The following is a 23,580-nucleotide window of genomic DNA, read 5'->3' on the forward strand; positions in this document are numbered from 1 at the left end:
GGGACATTAGTACTTCCCATTATACTTATGAAGGAAGGAGTGTTTCAGGGACATTAGTACTTCCCATTAGAGTTACTAAGGAAGAGGTGTTTCGGGGACATTAGTACTTCCCATTATACTTACTATGAAAGGGGTGTTTCAGGGAAATTAGTACTTCCCAATATACTTACTAAGAAAGGAGAGTTTCAGGGACATTAGTGCTTCCCATTATACTTACTAAGGAAGGGGTATTTCAGGGACATTAGTACTTCCCATTATACTTACTAAGGAAGGGGTAGTTCAGGGACATTAGTGTTTCCCATTATACTTACTAATAAAGGGGTGTTTCAGGGACATTAGTACTTCCCACTATATTTACGAAGAAAGGAGTGTTTCAGGGACATCAGTGCCTCCCATTATACTTACTAAGGAAGGAGTGTTTCAGGGACATTAGTACTTCCCATTATATTTACTAAGGAAGGAGTGTTTCAGGGACATTAGTACTTCCCATTATAGTTACTAAGGAAGAGGTATTTTGGGGACATTTGAACTTCCAAATATACTTACTTATGAAGGGGTGTTTCAGGGACATTAGTGCTTCCCATTATACTTACTAAGGAAGGGGTGTTTCAAGGACATTAGTACTTCCCATTATACTAACTAAGAAAGGAGTGTTTCAGGGACATTAGTGCTTCCCATTATACTTACTAAGAAAGGAGTATTATAAGGACATTAGTACTTCCCATTACACTAACTAAGGTAGGGGTGTTTTAGGGACATTAGTACTTCCCATTATACTTACTAAAGAAGGAGTGCTTCTGGGACATTACTACTTCCAATTATACTTACTAAGAAAGGAGTGTTTCAAGGACATTAGTACTTCCCATCATACTAAGGAAGAAGTATTTCAGGGACATTAGTACTTCCCATTATACTTAATAAGGAAGGAGCATTTCGGGGACATTAGTGCTTCCCATTATACTTACTAAAAAAGGGGAGTTTCAGGGACATTAGTACTTCCCATTATACTTACTTATGAAGGGGTGTTTCAGGGACGTTAGTACTTCCCATTATACTTACTAAGGAAGGGGCATTTCAAGGACATTAGTACTTCCCATTATACTTACTAAGGAAGGGGTGTTTCGGAAACATTAGTACTTCCCATTATACTTACTAAGAAAATAGTGTTTCAGGGACATTAGTGCTTCCCAATATATTTACTAAGGAAGGGGTACTTCAGGGACATACTTACTAAGAAAAAAGTGTTTTAAGGACATTACTGCTTCCCATTATTCTTACTAAGAAAGGAGTGTTTCAGGTACATTAGTACTTCCCATTACACTAACTAAAGAAGGGGTGTTTCAGGGACCAATCACTTCGCATTATACTTACTAAGATAGGAGTGTTTCAGGGACATTAGTGTTTCCCAATATACTTACTAAGGAAGGTTTTTTTTAGGGACATTAGTACTTCCCATTATATTTACTAAGAAAGGAGTGTTTCAAGGACATTAGTGCTTCCCATTATACTTGCTAAGAAAGGAGTGTTGCAGGGACATTAGTACCTGCCATTACACTAACTAAGGACGGGGTGTTTCAGGGACATTAGTACTTCCCATTATAGTTACTAAAAAAGAGGTGTTTCAGGGACATTAGTACTTCCCATTATACCTACTAAGGAAGGAGTGTTTCAGGGACATTAATACTTCCCATTATAGTTACTATGGAAGAGGTATTTCGGGGACATAAGTACTTCCCATTATACTTACTTATGAAAGGGTGTTAAAGGGACATTAGTGCTTCCCGTTAATCTTACCAAGAAAGGAGTGTTTCAGGGACATTAGAATCTCCCATTACACTAACTAAGGAAGGGGTGTTTCAGGGACATTAGTACTTCCCATTATAGTTACTAAAGAAGAGGTGTTTCAAGGACATTAGTACTTCCCATTATACTTACTAAGGAAGGAGTGGTTCAAGGACATTACTGCTTCCCATTATACGTAATAAGGAAGGGGTATTTCAGGGACATTAGTACTTCCCATTATACTTACTAAGGAAGGGGTAGTTCAGGGACATTACTACTTTCCATTATACTTACTAAGGAAGGGGTGTTTCAGGGACATTACTACTTCCCATTATATTTACTAAAGAAGAGGTGTTTAAGGGACATTAGTACTTCCCATTATACTTACTAAGGAAGGAGTGTTTCAGGGACATTAGTGCTTACCATTATACTTACTAAGGAAGGGGTATTTCAGGGACATTAGTACTTCCCATTATACTTACTAAGGAAGGGGTAGTTCAGTGACATTACTACTTCCCATTATACTTATTAAGGAAGGCATGTTTCAGGGACATTAGTACTTACCATTATAGTTACGAAAGAAGAGGTGTTTCAGGGACATTAGTACTTCCCATTATACTTACTAAGGAAGGAGTGTTTCAGGGACATTAGTGCTTCCCATTATACTTACTAAGGAAGGGGTATTTCAGGGACATTACTACTTTCCATTATACTAACTAAGGAAGGAGTGTTACAGGGACATTAGTACTTCCCATTATAGTTACTAAGGAAGAGGTGTTTCTGGGACATTAGTACTTCCCATTATACTTACTTATGAAGGAATGTTAAAGGGAGATTAGTGCTTCCGATTATACTTACTAAGGAATGGGTGTTTCAAAGGCATTAGTACTCCCTATTATACTTACTATGACAGTTGTGTTTCAGGGACATTAGTACTTCCTATTATACTTACTAAGAAAGGAGTGTTTAAGGGACATTAGTACTTCCCATTATACTAAGAAAGAAGTGTTCAGGGACATTAGTACTTCCCATTATACTTACTAAGAAAGGAATGTTTCAGGGACTTTAGTGTTTTCCATTATACTTACTTATGAAGGGGTGTTTCAGGGACATTTGTGCTTCCCATTATTCTGACTAAGAAGGGGTGTTTCAGGGACATTAGTGCTTCCCCTTATACTTACTAAAAAAGGGGTGTTTCAGGGACACTAGTACTTCCCAACATACTTACTAAGAAAGGAGTGTTTCAGGGACATTAGTGCTTCCCATTATACTTACTTATGAAGGGGTGTTTCAAGGACATTATTGCTTTCCATTATACTTACTAAGGAATGGGTGTTTCAGGGACATTAGTGCTTCCCATTATACTTACTAAGAAAGGTGTATTTCAGGGACATTAGAATTTCCCATTATACTTACTAAGGAAGGAGTGTTTTGGGGACATTAGTGCTTCCCATTATACTTACTAAGGAAGGGGTATTTCAGGGACATTAGTACTTCGCATTGTACTTACTAAGGAAGGGGTAGTTCAGGGACATTACTACTTTCCATTATACTTATTAAGAAAGGAGTGTTTCAGGGACATTAGTGCTTCCCATTATACTTATTTACAAAGGGGTGTTTCAGGAACATTAGTGCTTCCTGTTATACTTACTAAGGAAGGGGTGTTTCAGGGACATTAGTGCTTCCCATTATACTTACTAAGGAAGGGGTGTTTCAGGGAAATTAGTGCTTCCCATTATACTTACTAAAAAAGGAGTATTTCAGGGACATTAGTGTTTCACATTATACTTACTAAGGAAGGGGGTGTTTCAGGGACATTAGTGCTTCCCATCATAATTACTAAGGAAGGAGTGTTTCAGGGACATTAGTACTTCCCATTATACTTACTAAGAAAAGGGTGTTTCAGGGACATTAGTACTTCCCATCATACTAACTAAGGAACAAGTATTTCCGGGACATTAGTACTTCCCATTATACTTACTAAGGAAGGAGCATTTCGGGGACATTAGTGCTTCCCATTATACTTACTAAAAAAGGGGTGTTTCAGGGACATTAGTACTTCCCATTATACTTACTTATGAGGGGGTGTTTCAGGGACCTTAGTACTTCTCATTATACTTACTAAGGAAGGGATATCTCAAGGACATTAGTACTTCCCATTATACTTACTAAGGAAGGGGTGTTTTGGGAACACTAGTACTTCCCATTATACTTACTAAGAAAATAGTGTTTCAGGAACATTAGTTCTTCCCCATATACTTAGTAAGGAAGAGGTACTTCAGGGACATACTTACTAAGAAAAAAGTGTTTTAGGGACATTGCTGCTTCCCATTATATTTACTAAAAAATGAGTGTTTCTGGTAGATTAGTACTTCCCATTACACTAACTAAAGAAGGGGTGTTTCAGGGACTTATCACTTCCCATTACACTTACTAAGAAAGGAGTGTTTCAGGGACATTAGTGTTTCCCAATATACTTACTAAGAAGGGGGTTTTCAGGGACATTAGTACTTCCCATTATACTTACTAAGAAAGGAGTGTTTCAAGGACATTAGTGCTTCCCATTATACTTACTAAGAAAGGAGTGTTGCAGGGACATTAGTACCTCCCATTACACTAACTAAGGAAGGGGTGTTTCAGGGACATTAGTACTTCCCATTATACTTACTAAGGAAGGAGTGTTTCAGGGACATTAATACTTCCCATTATAGTTACTATGGAAGAGGTATTTCGGCGACATAAGTACTTCCCATTATACTTACTTATGAAAGGGTGTTTCAGGGACATTCGTGCTTCCCATTAATCTTACTAAGAAAGGAGTGTTTCAGGGACATTAGAACCTCCCATTACACTAACTAAGGAAGGGGTGTTTCAGGGACATTAGTACTTCACATTATAGTTACTAAAGAAGAGGTGTTTCAGGGAAATTAGCACTTCCCATTGTACTTACTAAGGAAGGAGTGTTTCAGGGACATTAGTGCTTCCCATTATACTTACTAAGGAAGGGGTAGTTGAGGGACATTACTACTTTCCATTATACTTACTAAGGAAGGGGTGTTTCAGGGACATTAGTACTTCCCATTATATTTACTAAAGAAGAGGTGTTTCAGGGACATTAGTATTTCTCATTATACTTACTAAGGAAGGAGTATTTCAGGGACATTAGTGCTTCCCATTATACTTACTAAGGAAGGGGTATTTCAGGGACATTAGTACTTCCCATTATACTTACTAAGGAAGGAGTAGTTCAGGGACATTACTACTTTCCATTATACTTACTAAGGAAGGCGTGTTTCAGGGACATTAGTACTGCCCATTATAGTTACGGAGGAAGAGGTGTTTCAGGGACTTTAGTACTTCCCATTATACTTACTAAGGAAGAGTGTTTCAGGGACATTAGTGCTTCCCATTATACTTACTAAGGAAGGGGTATTTCAGGGACATTAGTACTTCCCATTATACTTAATAAGGAAGGTGTAGTTCAGGGACATTACTACTTTCCGTTATACTTACTAAGGAAGGAGTATTACAGGGACATTAGTACTTCCCGTTATAGTTACTAAGGAAGAGGTGTTTCGGGGACATTAGTACTTCCCATTATACTTTTTTATGAAGGAATGTTAAAGGGAGATTAGTGCTTCCCATTATACTTACTAAGGAATGGGTGTTTCAGGGGCATTAGTACTCCCCATTATACTTACTACAACAGTTGTGTTTCAGGGACATTAGTACTTCCCATTATACTTACTAAGAAAGGAGTGTTTAAGGGACATTAGTACTTCCCATTATACTAAAAAAGAAGTGTTTCAGGGACATTAGTACTTCCCATTATACTTACTAAGGAAGGAGCATTTCAGGGACAGTAGTGTTTCCTATTGTACTTACTAAGGAAATGGTGTTTCAGGGACATTAATACTTCCCAATATACTTACTAAGAAAGGAGTGTTTCAGGGACATTAGTGCTTTCCAATATACTTACTTATGAAGGGGTGTTTCAGGGACATTATTGCTTCCCATTATACGTACTAAGGAATGGGTGTTTCAGGGACATTAGTGCTTCCCATTATACTTACTAAGAAAGGTGTATTTCAGGGACATTAGTACTTCCCATTATACTTACTAAGGAAGGAGTGTTTTGGGGACATTAGTGCTTCCCATTATACTTACTAAGGAAGGGGTATTTCAGGGACATTAGTACTTCCCATTATACTTACTAAGAAAGGGGTAGTTCAGATACATTACTACTTTCCATTATACTTATTAAGAAAGGAGTGTTTCAGGGACATTAGTGCTTCCCATTATACTTATTTACAAAGGGATGTTTCAGGAACATTAGTGCTTCCTGTTATACTTACTAAGAAAGGGGTGTTTCAGGGGCATTAGTGCTTCCCATTATATTTTCTAAGGAAGGGGTGTTTCAGGGAAATTAATGCTTCCCATTATACTTTCTAAGGAAGGGGTGTTTCAGGGACATTAGTACTTCCCATTATACTTACTAAGAAAAGGGTATTTCAGGGACATTAGTACTTTCCATTATACTTACTAAGGAAGGAGCGTTTCAGGGACATTAGTGCTTCCTATTATACTTACTAAGAAAGGGGTGTTTCAGGGACATTAGTACTTCCCAATATACTTACTAAGAAAGGAGCCTTGCAGGGGACAATAGTACTTCCCATTGTACTTACTAAGAATGGAGTGTTTCAGGGACATTAGTGCTTCCCATTATTCTTATTAAGGAAGGGTGTGTTTCGAGGACATTAGTGCTTCCCATTATATGTACTAAGGAAGTGGTGTTTCAGGGACATTAGTACTTCCCAATATACTTACTAATAAAGGAGTGTTTCAGGGACATTAGTGCTTCCCATTTTACTTACTTATGAAGCAGTGTTTCAGTGACATTATTGCTTCCCATTATACTTACTAAGGCATGAGTGTTTCAGGGACATTAGTGCTTCCCATTATACTTACTAAGAAAAGGGTGTTTCAAGGACATTAGTACTTCCAATTATACTTACTAAGAAAGGTGTGTTTCAGGGACATTAGTACTTCCCATTATACTTACTAAGGAAGAAGTGTTTCAGGGACATTAGTGCTTCCCATTATACTTACTAAGGAAGGGGTATTTCAGGGACATTACTACTTTCCATTATACTTACTAAGGAAGGAGTGCTTCAGGGACATTAGTATTTCCCATTATAATTACTAAGAAAGAGGTGTTTCGGGGACATTAGTACTTCCCATTATACTTAATTATGAAGGAATGTTTTAGGGACATTAGTGCTTCCCATTATACTTACTATGGAATGGGTGTTTCAGGGACATTAGTATTCCCCATTATCCTTACTATGAAAGGGGTGTTTCAGGGACATTAATACTTCCCATTATACTTACTAAGAAAGGAGTGTTTCAGGGACATTAGTGCTTCCCAGTATACTTACTAAGGAAGGGGTATTTCAAGGACATTAGTACTTCCCATTGTACTTAATTATGAAGGAATGTTTCAGGGACATTAGTGCTTCCCATTATACTTACTATGGAATGGGTGTTTCAGGGACATTAGTATTCCCCATTATACTTACTATGAAAGGGGTGTTTCAGGGACATTAATACTTCCCATTATACTTACTAAGAAAGGAGTGTTTCAGGGACATTAGTGCTTCCCAGTATACTTACTAAGGAAGGGGTATTTCAAGGACATTAGTACTTCCCATTGTACTTAATTATGAAGGAATGTTTCAGGGACATTAGGGCTTCCCATTATACTTACTATGGAATGGGTGTTTCAGGGACATTAGTATTCCCCATTATACTTACTATGAAAGGGGTGTTTCAGGGACATTAATACTTCCCATTATACTTACTAAGAAAGGAGTGTTTCAGGGACATTAGTGCTTCCCAGTATACTTACTAAGGAAGGGGTATTTCAAGGACATTAGTACTTCCCATTGTACTTAATTATGAAGGAATGTTTCAGGGACATTAGTGCTTCCCATTATGTTTGCTATGGAATGGGTGTTTCAGGGACATTAGTATTCCCCATTCTACTTACTAAGAAAGGGGTGTTTCAGGGACAGTATTGTTTCCCATTTTACTTACTAAGGAACGGGTATTTCAGGGACATTGGTACTTCCCATTATATTACTAAGAAAATAGTGTTTCAGGGACATTAGTGCTTCCCAATATACTTACTAAGGAAGGGGTGTTTTAGGGACATTAGTACTTCCCATTATACTTAGTAAGAAAAAAGTGTTTTAGGGACATTTTCAAAAAAGGAATACTCTGTAGGGGTGAAGTGCATTCACACAAAAAAACGAATATCCAAAGAAAAAGAATGAAAGGCACACCACGACAATCGAAGCAAACCTCCAAAATTCAAAAAGTTTTATTCACCAGTAAGCGCTTTCACGTCTCATATGACGCTTCTTCAGACTTTAAAACCAAATACACTGTAAGTGCTTAAATAGTCTACTCATCTAAAAGGACCAATGGCATTGACAAACTAATTAACATCAGCATATACTGAAATCCAAAACTACACTTAATCATGTGGATAAAATTGCTCAGAAAACTTTATACATTTATAAAAAAACATTTAAAAGGCATACATAAAAAAGAACATATGTATATATATGTGTTTATAAGTAGCACAATTTAGATACCTTTTTTCAAAACCTATTAAAAACTAAATGATTATTACAGGCCATTAATGTCTAAGGGGTCTATCCTTGAGAAATGGTTTTAAGGAGACCCTATCATTTAAACCATGCCTAGTGTCTGCTTGGAATCTAATTATCCACCTATTTTCTTCTTTCTCTGTGAAATTATTCACATTCCCTAGTCTCTTTGTGGTATGTATAAGTTTTAGTGACATTGCTGCTTCCCATTATACTTACTAAGAAAGGAGTGTATCAGGTACATTAGTACTTCCCATTACACTAACTAAAGAAGGGGTGTTTCAGGGACCAATCACTTCCCATTATACTTACTAAGAAAAGGGTGTTTCAGTGACATTAGTACTTCCCATTATACTTACTAAGAAAGGAGTGTTTCAAGGACATCAGTGCTTCCCATTATACTTACTAAGAAAGGAGTGTTGCAGGGACATTAGTACCTCCCATTATACTAACTAAGGCAGGGGTGTTTCAGGGACATTAGTACTTCCAATTATAGTTACTAAAGAAGAGGTGTTTCAGGGACATTAGTACTTCCCATTATACCTACTAAGGAAGGAGTGTTTCAGGGACATTAGTGCTTCCCATTATACTTAATAAGGAAGGGGTATTTCAGGGACATTAGTACTTCCCATTATACTTACTAAGGAAGGGGTAGTTCAGGGACATTACTACTTTCCATTATACTTACTAAGGAAGGCGTGTTTCAGGGACATTAGTACTTTCCATTATAGTTTCTAAAGAAGAGGTGTTTCAGGAACATTAGTACTTCCCATTATACTTACTAAGGAAGGAGTGTTTCAGGGACATTAGTACTCCCCATTATACTTACTACGAAAGGGGTGTTTCAGGGACATTAGTACTTCCCATTATACTTACTAAGAAAGGAGTGTTTCAGGGACATTAGTGCTTCCCATTATACTTACTAAGGAAGGGGTATTTCAGGGACATTTGTACTTCCTATTATACTCACTAAAGAAGGGATATTTCAGGGACATTAGAACTTTCCATTATACTTGCAAATAAAGGAGTGTTTCAGGGACATTTGTGCTTCCCATTATACTTACTTACAAAGAGGTGTTTCAGGGACATTAGTTCTTCCCATTATACTTACTAAGGAATGGGTTTTTCAGGGACATTAGTGCTTCCCATTATACTTACAAAGGAAGGGGTGTTTCAGGGACATTAGTGCTTCCCATTATACTTACTAAGGAAGGGGTGGTGCAGGGACATCAGTTCTTCCCAATATACTTACTAAGAAAGGAGCCTTGCAGGGGACAATAGTACTTCCCATTATACTTACTAAGAAAGGAGTGTTTCAGGGACATTAGTACTTCCCATTATACTTACTAAGGAAGGGGTATTTCAGGGACATTAGTACTTCCCATTATACTTACTAAGGAAGGAGTGTTTTAGGGACATTAGTGCTTCCCATTATACTTACTAAGAAAGGAGTGTTTCAGGGACATTAGTGCTTCCCATTATACTTACTAAGGAAGGGGTGTTTTAGGGACATTATTGCTTCCCATTATACTTAGTAAGGAAGGGGTGTTTCAGGGACATTAGTACTTCCCAATATACTTACTAAGAAAGGGGTGTTTCAGGGACATTAGTACTTCCCATTATACTTACTAGGAAAGGTGTGTTTCAGGGATAGTAGTACTTTCTATTATACTTACTAAGGAAGGGGTATTTCAGGGACATTAGTACTTCCCATTATACATACTAAGGAAGGAGTGTTTTAGGGACATTAGTGCTTCCCATTATACTTCCTTACAAACAGGTGTTTCAGGAACATTTGTTCTTCCTGTTATACTTACTAAGGAAGGGGTGTTTCAGGGACATTAGTGCTTCCCATTATACTTACTAAGGAAGGGTTTTTTCAGGGACATTAGTACTTCCCATTATACTTACTAAGAAAAGGGTGTTTCAGGGACATTAGTACTTTCCATTATACTTACTAAGAGAGGAGTGTTTCATGGACATTAGTGCTTCTCATTATACTTACTAAAAAAGGGGTGTTTCGGGTACATTAGTACTTCCCAATATACTTACTAAGAAAGGAGTCTTTCAGGGGACATTAGTACTTCCCACTATACTTACTAAGAAAGGAGTGTTTCTGGGACATTAGTGCTTCCCATTATACTTACTAGGGAAGGGGTGTTTCAGGGACATTTCTACTTCCCATTATAATTACTAAGGAAGGGGTGTTTCATGGACCAATCACTTCCCATTATATTTACTAAGAAAGGAGTGTTTCTGGGACATTAGTGCTTCCCATTATACTTACTTATGAAGGGGTGTTTCAGGGAAATTAGTGCTTCCCATTATACTTACTAAGGAAGGGGTGTTTCAGGGACATTAGTGCTTTCCATTATACTTACTAAGGAAGGAGTGTTTCAGGGACATTAGTGCTTCCCATTATACTTACTAAGGAAGGAGTGTTTCAGGGACATTAGTACTTACTATTATACTTACTAAGGAAGGAGTGTTTCAGGGAATGGAGGAATATTATTGGTGAGGTTCTGCCTGTAGCTGTGGATATAAACAGTGTACAACAGCTTGAACATCAGTGGGGCACACTGAAAGTAGTTCTTAGAACAAATACTCAAATCAAAGAGACTGAGAAATGTGGGGAAGGGCAGGGGAGTTTTTACACTGAAGCTTAGCAAGGTGAAGGGGGCTCAGAGCTAAAAACAGTATGAGAATTTGAGAGAAGATAGGTGCACTTAAGAACAGGGTGAAAATACCCACAAAGCCTAAAAGATGTTATGTAGATACAATGAGTTATATATGGTATAAATATAGAGTATTTGTATATATAAAAACATAAATATATAGTATATATAGTATCACGGGTCTGCTTCATAATATCAAAATTCCAAAACACCGAAGACCAAACTGCCAAGGTGAGAATCACGAAAGTTAAAATGATGAACCGTATTCCCAGGGCAAGTAAACACTTGCCCAATGTGGGGAATCATTCCCTTTTCTCCACTGTATTATATATAGCTTGGAGTATACCCTCCCTTCTAGGCAGGTTTTACATAGTGCAGTGTGTTTTAATGTGATGTTGAGCAAGTGTTTACTTGGTCTTCGGCATTTTGGAATTTCAATATTATGAAGTAGATCCAGTATTATATATAGAATTTCTTAGTGGGAATCCTAATGTAATTAAGTTTTTATTAGATGATTAACTGAAGAAAAACTTATTATTTAAATGGTACTTACTTGATTTAGCTTTAGTTCTGAAGAGGCCCTATGTTGAAAGGACAAAACTAAAACTATTGATGTGTTGTTTTTCTGAGTAAATTTTGCTTATTTTGTGAACTTTATTCGGCTTGGGGACTTTTGTATTGGCATCTCCCACTTTGGAGTTGTGGTGTACTACACTGTGTTTTTGCAAGCTTTGCCCTTCAAATTTCCACCTTGTTTTGGTTATTTGTTATGCTATATGCCAGACCTGGGGGTCAGCAAGATAATTTGATCTTTGTTATCAATAATAATTATGATAAAAAATATATAACTAAAGAAAATAAGAAATGGATATCCAAGGAAGCTCCCAGGATATCAGAAGTGATGGAAATAACGAAAGAAATGAAGCATTTGGGATTGACGTCTGTATCTCAAGCCAGGGAAAGGTGCTTGGTGGGTAAACGTAATACATGGGAACAGTGCATGCATGTTTGTTTGTTTGTGGGATAGTACCTAACTTTATTGGGGGTTTTACATACTATATATCTAGGAATCTTTAACCTGCAACAAACAAATATAGTGCATGTAAAATTAAAAAAGTGAGTGAATTTCAGATAGGTACAATATGTATAAACCATGTTTCCTCAAACTACAGTAAACCCACAAAATACAACCTCTTGTGGCCGTCTGTACAAGCTAATGCTACATGATGTGGGCAGGGTAGCTATACCTCAAAATACCAACAGTAGATAGAGAGAGAGATGAGGAAACAAAGAGTTGTATGAAAGGGAAGCATGTGCAAGAAGGAATAAAAACTCAAAGTATGGTGATTAGAAAGTGCTTAGACACAGGGAATGTGCAGACAGGGATGTTTTTCTGTGTTGGATTGTTTTCTTAAAGAAGTGAGTAAAGTCATTTGAAGGCTTGGAATGTAAGTATCAAAGCATGGCTAAGAGGGCTGGGAAACATGAAAGGGTCATCGTTAAACAAACAAAGCAACAAAAAACATAACAAAACTTAAAAAAACAAACAAAAAAAAAATAGACCAAGCGGTTCTGCCATTACTTTTATTACAGATTTGGTACCTTGGCTATTCGCCTTCTCAGGATAATTAAGCAACATTATGAAGTTCATTGTATGCAGTTAGGACCTGATTAATGTGATTAATTATAGAACAACTGTATTAAACAATAAAGCTTGAAGGCTTATAAAAATAATTCAATAATTTCTTGTCTAAAAACACTCAATTCAATACAGCAATATAGAAAATAAACAGTGCTAGCAGGGGGGCAAGCCCCCCTGCACCTCCCACACCACCCGCTATTTAAATATACCATCTCTAAGATTGCACTGCATTGTGGTAAAGGGAAATCTTCCTGTTTCGTGCTCTATGGAGATCCCCATTCAGACTGTTCGAACTTTTAAAAGTTCGATCATATGGTCTCAGCCATATGAAAGTCGAGCTTTTAAAAGTTCGACCATCTGAAGGGGACCCATATATATATATATATATATATATATATATATATATATATATATATATATGTGTGTGTGTGTGTGTGTGTTTGTGTGTGTATGGATCCCTATCAGTTGATTGAGCTTTCAGAAACTCGATCATATGGTCTTGTCTGTATGAATTTTGAGTTTCTGAAAACTCGATCATCTGACATAGATCCAAATATATATATATATATATATATATATATATATATATATATACATATATATATATATACTGTGTGTGTGTGTGTGTGTGTGTGTGTGTGTGTGTGTATATATATATATATATATATATATATATATATATATATATATATATATATATACACATATGTTGTTATACCACACAAAGGAAGACTCCGTTGCAACTTTGTAGAAAGCTTTAATCCAAAGGTTGTAGTTACATCCAGTAACACGAAAAAACACACTTCTGTTCTCTTCTCTAGCGCCTCGGCAAATAGCCTTTTCAGAGTAGATAGTTCACTAAACTAAGCAATTAGCCTATCTTATAAGCACCTACTATCACACATTAATTGTTTCCAATTATTCAATCAACCCTTTGATACATTTTTTTTAAAAAGACAAAACAAATAAAAATACATAAAATGCTGTATTTCTAATACACATTCATTACAGCAAACTTTTCCATGAACAATCACTATTCAAACCATTAGGTTTGAGCGTATTAAATTTTAATATAAAATATAATTCCTTTTTCCTAAGTATTTGTTTTATAGATTTATCATTTAAATACTTTAAATTCTCAATACTATCTAATACTGAAACTTTCAAATTCTCCACCTTTCCCCCGTGATACTTTTGGAAATGCCCTGCCAAGGGGCTAGTTTCCTTATTTTTCAAAATATCCCTTACATGCTCCTTTATCCTACAGGTCAATGTTCTTTTCGTCTCCCCCACATAAAACTTTTTGCAGCCACACTCAATTCCATATATTACCGCCATAGAATTACAATTATAATTTCCCTTGATTTCAAATGCAATATTATTGATCTGATGAAATTGTTTTACAATAAACTTGCAAATAGTGCATTTCCCACATCTCTTTGTTCCATATTCCATCACTTGTGACAACATTGGCTGACATACCATTTTAAACCTGCTATGTATCAAAAAATATTGTATGTTTCTTCCTCTCCGGTATGAAAAAACTATGTTTTTATTTGTTAGACACTCTACTTCCTTTTGTAATAGCTTCCAACTATTTAAAACATAATATTTAACACTATTTGAAGCTATAGAAAATGTGGAAACAAAATATACATTCTCCTTACTTTCTTGTAATGTATTCCACACCCCCTCAGCATAATGCTTTCCACATTTTTTAACTTTGTCCAAACTCTGATTTATATTATGTTGATCATAACCCCTTTCTATAAATTTATTACAAGTTGGCATGAGTTCCTTTTCCTTAGTTGTCGAATTACTACACAATCTATTTACCCTATTCAGCTCTGTATAAGGAATCGCTTTCATGATATGCAAGGGATGATGGCTGCTACCATGTAATACAGAGCCACTACCTTGGAATTTCCTATGTATTTGATACTCTATTTTTTGCCCTTTTTTCCCCATTATTGAAATATCCAAGTACTGCACCTTTTGGCCCTTTTGTAGCCCATCAAATTTAATATTCATTACATTATCCTGTATTTCAGTTAGAAATTTATCAACTTCTAGTTGTCCCCCTTTACATATAAACACTAAATCATCAATATAACGATAGTACATATGTACATATTTTTTTAAAAAAGGCATTGGTATATATGTATTTGTCTTCAAAAAATCCCATAAATACATTTGCATAGCTAGGGGCAAAAGCTGCCCCCATAGCAGTGCCCTGCTTCTGTTTATACATGGAACCATTGAATTCAAACATATTATTGGTTAAACATATGTCAAACAATTCTAATACATAATTCACCACACTTTCATTACCCATGAAGTACTTAATAGCCATCTTTCCATCTTCATGTCTTATGTTCGTATAAAGACTCACCACATCTACTACCACAAAATACATATCTGCCTTCCAATATATATCTTTTATCTTTGTAATAAAGTCAAATACATCCTTGATATAGGATGGTAATTTACAAACAATAGGCATCAGATACAGATGTAAAAACTTTGAAATATTTTCCAAATACCCATTTGTTGCTGACACTATAGGTCGTCCTGGTGGTGGAAAGATTTTTTTTATGTATTTTTGGGATGCAATAAAAGCATGGCATTCTAGGGGTATTAATATTAAATTTTTCTTTTACATCCTTGTAAGAAAAATAATGTAATCTGTACCCTTTATCAATAATATATTCATACTTTCTTTGTGCCTCATTATACTGTGTCATATCTATTACTTCATATATATTCTCATTTTTCAAGTGTTCATAACACATTTCTAAATACTGCTTGACATTTAATATAACCAATTTCCCTCCTTTATCCGAAGGTTTAAATATTATCTTATCATCTCTACTTAAATCATTCAAACAGTCCCATTCCATTTTAGTAAGATTATACATACCTGCCCTTTTATTCTTACATTTGAATCTATCACATTCCATTTCTACATTATGTGTTAGCGATTTCTGAAAATATCTGATACATTCATTACTTTGAGGTGGCATATAGGTACTCACTATAGGAATAGAACTCGTATCCAATTGCCTACACTCATCTGTATCAATTTCCGAGTTACACGAAAAAAACTCTTCCTCACTATTAACTAATGTAGTTACACTATCAGTTTGTTGTTTACTTTCTACTGGGAAATCCTTATTTAACCAATGAAACATCTCCATTAAATGCAGTTTGCGAGTAAAATGAAATATGTCTGTTTTTAACATATGTACCCTCGGAATGACCGTGGGTACAAATTTCAAACCTTTGTTCAAAACATTTAATGCACACTCTGACAAATCGCATCCAGATAAATTTACTACATATTCATTATTATCATACTCACAAACAACTTTAGTCCCATTGTCCTTCCCATCTCCTTTTTTTGCTGCTGTTATTGCTGCTGTAACTCGATCGCTGTTTCCCCTGCCCTCCCCCATTATACCCCTGTCCATTCCAACTTCGTTTCCGATTGAAACGATTCTCTTGAAACGTATTCATACCCTTCTGGTTTCCAGGTTTGGGGAGTGCTGGATACTCTTCGTTATCCGTTTCTGCTTCCGTTTGCGACAGTCCGCTCTCCACAGAAGCATATCCTTCTCCTTCCCTTTGCATCTCCTTCTGTTCGAAATGTACGCGCTGCCGTCGGATCTTCTGATTGGCTGAAAACAAAAACGCTCTCTTGTTCTCGTAATCACGTAGATCTCTGTGTAATTTACTTTTTTTACGGTCAATCAATTCTGTTTCATATTCGTTTAACTGTTCATTAGTTTTCATCAGGAACTGTTGTAACTCTTCCTGCTTGATTTTATTGGAAATATTAATACAGAGTGCTTTAATTTCTTCTCTTAGTTTCTGCTTTTTTAATATGTCTCTATCTATCAAAATTTTAACCCATTCTATGCTGCATCTGTGTGCTGCTGCTATCCATCTGTCACAGAACTGCTTATCTTCCGAGTTGGTAACATCAAAGGGTGTAGATGGATTTTTTATGCTACGTAAACCCCTCGGAGTGATGTCTAGTTCTTCATACCGCTGCAGGCTCTGTAAATTAAGAAACACTGAAGTTTCTTTAAATAATAATTTTTCAATTTGTATATAAGAGTCCCGGACCTCCGGAGCCAACACAGTTTCTTTTTTCTTACCCACCCGTGAAAATGGGTTCTGTTGCCACAACTTACGATCTTGCTGCCATTTATTATACAATCCAGACACTGTGTCCCCATTTTGCACATCTTCTCTACCTTGTGCTGCACCAATATTGGTAGAATTACTGGCAGTATTTGACGGTTCTACCTCACATAAACGAAACACCACAACACCGACAACGCAATCACCGACACCACATAACCGACAGTACAAAAACACGAAATCCCACATGCCCGACAACGAAATAACCGATGGTACACAAACACGAAACCTCATACACTTCACACACCACAATCAACAACCAAAACACATTCCCCATCCAAAAACCACACACACAACACAAGCACACCAAAATCCCTACAAACCCACACTAAACCACACATACACAACTACCTACAACCCTGACCCAAACCCTAACCCTAAGGTCCGTCACTACCGCACTTCCCTGACCCGCGCCCTAACCCTATCACACTTATAACCCCCCTACACCAAACACAATCACTACCGCACACTTACCTGACCCGCTAACCCTAACTCACTTATCCCGCCCCTAACCCAAACACAATCACTACCGCACACTTACCTGACCCGCTCCCTAACCCTAACTCACTTATCCCGCCCCTAACCCAAACACAATCACTACCGCACACTTACCTGACACGCTCCCTAACCCTAACTCACTTAACCCACCCCTATCCCCACTTACCTTACTCGCACCCTAACGTCTGTCACTACCGCATACTTACACAGCCTTTTCCCATTTCGGCATCCTCGGCGTCGGTGCTTTCATCCGTCGGGTCGGTCTTCTGCTTGTCGATCTTCTAGGTCCCGTCGCGTCGGTCTTCTGCGCTGTCGATCTTCTGGGGCTCGCGATTTCCCTGTCGATGTTCTGGCGTGTCGTTGAAGTGAGGTAGAACCTATTTGACACAGTAAAAAAACTTTCAATTGATTTCTGTGTATTGTCCATTACCGTTTCTCTGAACATTCGTGGTAATGCTGCAAAAGAGTCACTGGCCATAATACCAAATATATATCTGTATGTATAGATATATATATATATATATATATATATATATATATATATATATATATATATATATATATATATATTGTTACTAACATATAAATAGCCTGACAATAAATATACATATACTCATCTACTAACTAATCTACATTTTATTTAATTACTTTGTTACTTATTCATTTAAAACACTTACTTGCTTCCTATTTAAAAACAGAAATTAATCTCTAAATTTAAACTTTTAGGAAATAATATCTTACAGTTTAATATCACTTTACTCTCTAATTCAATTAACTTATTGACAAAGTTGCCAACTCTGGGAAGATAAGGCTGAGTTAGGACACTGAAAAAGAAACCACCATCAGAGACTTGATGTTCTTTACTGCAATGCTCTGCCACAGAACTTTTTAAATTGCAATTTCTGATGTCCCCTAAATGTTCTAAAATACAAATTTTTACTTATGTTTAGTTTGACCCACATACCACTTGGGAGTTTTACAGCCACAACCTATTATATAAGCTACTCTTAAGATTCACAGTCAAGTCTACTCAAGTTTTTTTCGTTAGTTTTGTAAAATGAAAGGGTGCCTGGGGCATGCTTGTAAGTAGACAGACAGGACACTACAGCAAACAGTGAAGGTAGTAATATTTATTTAGTTAGGTAGTTTGTTTACTGGGGTAGTGCAGTGATCACAAGAGACCATTTACAGGCACAAATCAGGTAAAAAAAAAAATCGCAAAAAAAGTAAAATATAACAAATTCACAAACATAGAGTAATCACAGAAGGTAGACAATCCCATAGACAATTGAAACAATATGTAAATATTATTAACACAGTAGAAAAACAAATGTGAATTAATTTTAGTAGTAAATCCAAGAGGAAAGCAGCAGGTGAAAACAGAGGACTGAAGTATAAGTGATGCAGGTAAGGAGGGAGCTAGGTTATGTGTTGAGTGTTAAAGCACTTGCAGTCAGATTTTGATGACAGTGTGTTTTGAATTGTGCTTTTAATATGGGGAAAGAAGAGACTTCTTTTATGTGAGGGTGGAGGGATTGCTAGAGTGTGAGTGCAAGAATGGAGAAAGAATGGTGACTACAGTGCAATTTGGTTTAGGGGGTCTGGAGTGAGGGAGTTAACTGGGAGAGGTTGCAGGGTGTTGTTTTATTATGGGGTTTGGCTGCAAGGGGCAGTCTGGTACCTGTTTGAAGTAGTCTGAAAACAAGAGACGCTAACAGGAGCTCAACTCTGTAGGAGATAGGTAGCCAATTGGCTTTGGAGAGGGTGATGCAGTGGTGTTCCTTGGAGGGATTGGAAATTAATCATCAAATTTTTTCAATGGACTGTAGAATGGATGAGTTTTTTATAGGCTCTGGCTATGATGGGGAGCCCAAATTCAACTTGAGCAAGGAGGACTCATTTGCCTTTTGCAACTCAAGCTGGTTGGCAGAGAAAAGGAGATATTTTCCAGGACCATAAGAAAAGAGAAATGATCTTTATCCTGGTGTTCTCAATGTGGCTTTGGAAGTTAAGCAACTGCATTAGCCATAAACCTAAGTATTTAAAGATGTGGTTGTTTGTACTGGGGAACCTTTGAGATCTGTGATGTTGAGATTTTTATGATTTTTTTCAGGTCTTGTGAGGTTCCAAATATCATACCTTTTATTTTGGATGTGAAGATGGACAGGGCACAGGTAGACATAAGTTTGGAGGTACATATGCAGACAGAAAGCACATAAAGAGTAACACGGCACTTTACACCACACAAATAATACTGGAAGTAATACAATAAAGAAGACACAGAGGTGATGAATGACAGTAGTGGATGCCAACAACATGCTATTTGTGATGAATTACCAGAAGGAGAGGGAAATGGCTGCCAAAGCAGATACGTTTTCCATAACCAGGATGGTGCTCTCTAATCCACCATGCCAGTGGCCAACTCCAAATAGTCCAGCTACAACCCTTAAAGAAAAACCTAGTGCATTTGTTACAGGAGATGACATCTCGTGAAGGCTGGTAAGGAGTGTCTCAGTCATAACTTTGTCAACAATCACCACAAGATCCTTTATCATATAAAGCATAAATAGTTTATGATTTATAGGCAGTCAGCAGATGTTCTATTGAGTACACAGACGTTTATCAAGATACAAAATTAAAAATACTCCTTACAGTACATACAGTACAAGATACAACAACACTTACAATTATAATCATGCATCTGCTTTGCAGACATAAACACAGATCATTCAATAGTAATTTTATGGCACAGAAGTGACATTTACTATAGCCTTGTGGTCTCATGAAAGCCACCTGCTCCTCCACAACTTGATAAAGACACCTCCTCTGAATGTTATCTATGATGGACATGATTGTGCATCCAGGAGATGCCTATTTGCATTCTTAGATCAATGGCCAGGTCTTCCCATACTTCTGTTTTTTCTGAAAGGCATATGCAACCCACTGCACAGCCTTGCCTGCATAACCTTTCAGATAATAAAACTTTAGGAGCATTTCCTGCTCCCTCCACACAAGGGTATTATACAATGTACCATGTGAAGAGCACTTATTACTACACAAAGCCATCACACTTGCAAGATACAGCCAACACCTGCTTCTTATACAATGCTGGTCTATACGTATGTGGAATATACAAATGACATGCTGCTTCTAAATAATATGTCATTATGTCAGCTTAAAAAATGGGCAAAACCTATCTAGAAATGTAATTGCAAAATGAAACCTTTTATTTATTTACTTGAGATTTGATCACCAAAAAGGTTAGACTGTACATAAATCCCATTTTCAGCAGAGGCCCAGGGAAAAAAGCACCATAAGATATAAAACACATTATATGGTGTTAGAAACATACAAGTAGTAAAAGAAGTTACAATAAATTGTACAAATGAGATCAGTGTGAGAAAAAAGCACGATTATATCAGACAGGCAAAAGCATACCCATGTATACATAATTATCTAAGTATTTTTAAATATTATGGAGAAAGAAGAAGTAATAAGGTACGTAAGGTACAGGAGGTGCAGAAACAAAAACTTGACAGTTAAGAATATTATAGGCTAAGAAAGGTCAAAAGAAGGTGGAGAAGAAGAGGGTAAAACAGAATTTAAAAATGATGATATGTGAAATAGGAGAGAAATAAAAGTAGATGCTAAGAGCAGTAAGGGAGCAGCGGTTAGCATTGTCCCCTCACAGCAAGAGGTTCTCCAGTTCAATTCTCGGTTGCAGCTCCTTCTGTATGGAGTCTGCATGTCCTCCTTGCAGTTGAGTGAGTTTTAACGACATGCAGGTAGGTGCATGTGTGTATGTGTGTGCCTTTTGTGAAGGCTGGGTAATGGGCTGGCAACTCAACACCATAAAAACACCACTGACGATCAATCTGCACACCAGTGAGCCGCTGTGTTGACCCCTAACTGGGAAAAGCCAAAAGACATTGTGTTTTTTTAGATATTGTAAAATGTGCTGATGCATGCACTTTTCTAGAATTTTAGACAGCAATAGGCCTACAATTTGTTATTTCAAAGGAGTTACCAACTTTGTGAAGAGGTATAATGTAAATTTATTTCCTGATAGATAGGACATGTGAATCTTGAATGGATCTGTTGATCAAGATTGAGACTAGATAAGCAATGGAAGTAGCTGCAAGGTTTAGATATTCTTTAGGTAGGTTGTCAACAGAGGGTGAGCAGGGTTTGAGTTTACTGATTAGGTGTTTTATACTTACAGTAGAGACAGCTTTTATGGAGAAAAGAGGTTTATTGGAAGTGGGAACCTCATCAGGATCATTGTGAATTTATATCAGATTTTGTGTTAAGGTAGCAATACAGTCTATAAAATGGGAGCTTAGTTTATTAGAAGTTTCTATTGGATAGCTATTTGAGCATGGGTTGTAGGCAGTAGGAGTTCCAAGGTGTTTAAATGTTGTTAATACAGGACCAACATTTCTTGTTTTTGTTGTTGTTGTTGTTGTTGTTGTTGTTTTATGATTTATTTATGGATCTAAGTAATACTGTTTTTACCAGACATGACGTGAGTTTTAGCAAGGTTATGGAGATACTTATAAGTTTGATGGTTGGCAGGAGATTTGCCCCACTTTTGCATTAGTGTGCAACTAGTTTGGTATAGACAGACATTTTTGTTGTATTTAACACATTTTCTGCTGATCGTGGCAAGGTTATTTAACATACTGAGAAATAATGAATTAGATTTAAATACAGCATTATCCAGGGATAGGGTGTAAAGACTGGACTAGATAAGGGATTGAAGAACAGTGTTGAAAACATCAAGTTTAAAGCTGGCAAGGTAACATAATTCCTTAAGAAGATGATCTTTGTAGTTGTGTTTTATTAATTTCTGGACATGGATGGAATAGTGGTCACTGAGTAAGTCTGTGAGGTTTCTGAGAGAAATGTATTATTTAGGATTTGAAACAAGTTCCAGTCTAGAATGGAGCCAGAATTTGAGGTTTTGGCATTGCAAGTATGGGAGGTTATAAGTTGTATAAATCCATATAGGTTAATGCTATTTAAGGAATAGTCAGTTGAAAGGTGCTGCCAGTCAATGTTGACATCACCAAGGATTGTAGTTTCATAAGATATTGAATCTGATATCCAGTTAAGGATGTCTTCCAGGATAGGGATATTTTTACCTGGAGGGATATACATGGCAATGATGCATAGATTTTTATGATAGTTTAGTTTATGGTTACAAATTAGTATCTCTGCCAAGTGAAATGTAGGTGGAACAAAGCATGAAGGACAGAGAGCAGGGTGGTATGAAAATAGGATGGCTACACAACCAGTTTTTTTGTTTAATTTATCAGCACGTATAATATTATAGCCTGTAGGAAGACTTTCAGAGTGTCTGACGTGTGGTTCGGTGAGGATGACAATGTCAGGACAGTAAGGAGAGATCCAGGAGTGGAATGTTGTTACATTTTACTATACTCTGGATCTTGATGGATGAGATTTCTGGGTTTCTTGGGGATACAGATGTAGAAGAGATAAGGGGGAAATGGTAGAGATGGGAGGTAAGTGACAGGATTAGGGTGTACAAAATCATATGAGGAAACGATTTGTTAATATTAGTAAAGTAAAAGGCATAATGTCAAGTTCATACAGGGCTTATATTTAAGCGCGAAAAGTAGGTGGTGACATAGATGGATTTGTATTTATAAAGGAGGTAGGGTGATAAGTTAAATAAGTTGGATGCAGTTTTTCCATGTAGGGCTGGCCGATAATGTCAGTAGAATAGACAAAAGGATTTTAGAGTTGGTGAAATAGGTGTTACATAACATGAGGTGTGACAGTGAAAGAGAATTAACTGTCAGGGAGAGACAGATAAAAAAAATTACTGCATCGTTTCACAGCAGATAAGCTCAACGTCTTGAGGCAACACTCTGAGAAAATGAAACAATTGCCATATTTTCCCAGCATTAAAGATGCTGGCACTCTAACAGACCCATACACCACCAACAAAATCAAATAAAAAACAAAGATAGCAGCAAAAATTAATAGAAATAAATGCACACATTACTGGAAAAACAAGGGTAGGTGGTTCCTAAAATACATAAACTCATGGAGTCAGAAAGATCCCCACCACTCACAT

General features: G+C 36.8%; 1 long non-coding RNA gene across 1 annotated transcript in view; it reads right to left on the reverse strand.

The window, feature by feature from the left end:
• The window catches only part of LOC122812768, a 168,972-nt gene that overhangs the window by 83,702 nt on the left and 61,690 nt on the right, over positions 1–23,580 (reverse strand). The window lies entirely within an intron of this gene.

This window comes from Protopterus annectens, chromosome 10.part0 (genome assembly GCF_019279795.1).
Source record: "Protopterus annectens isolate FY-2018-M chromosome 10.part0, PAN1.0, whole genome shotgun sequence".
In the NCBI taxonomy this organism is placed as follows: Eukaryota; Metazoa; Chordata; order Ceratodontiformes; family Protopteridae; genus Protopterus; species Protopterus annectens.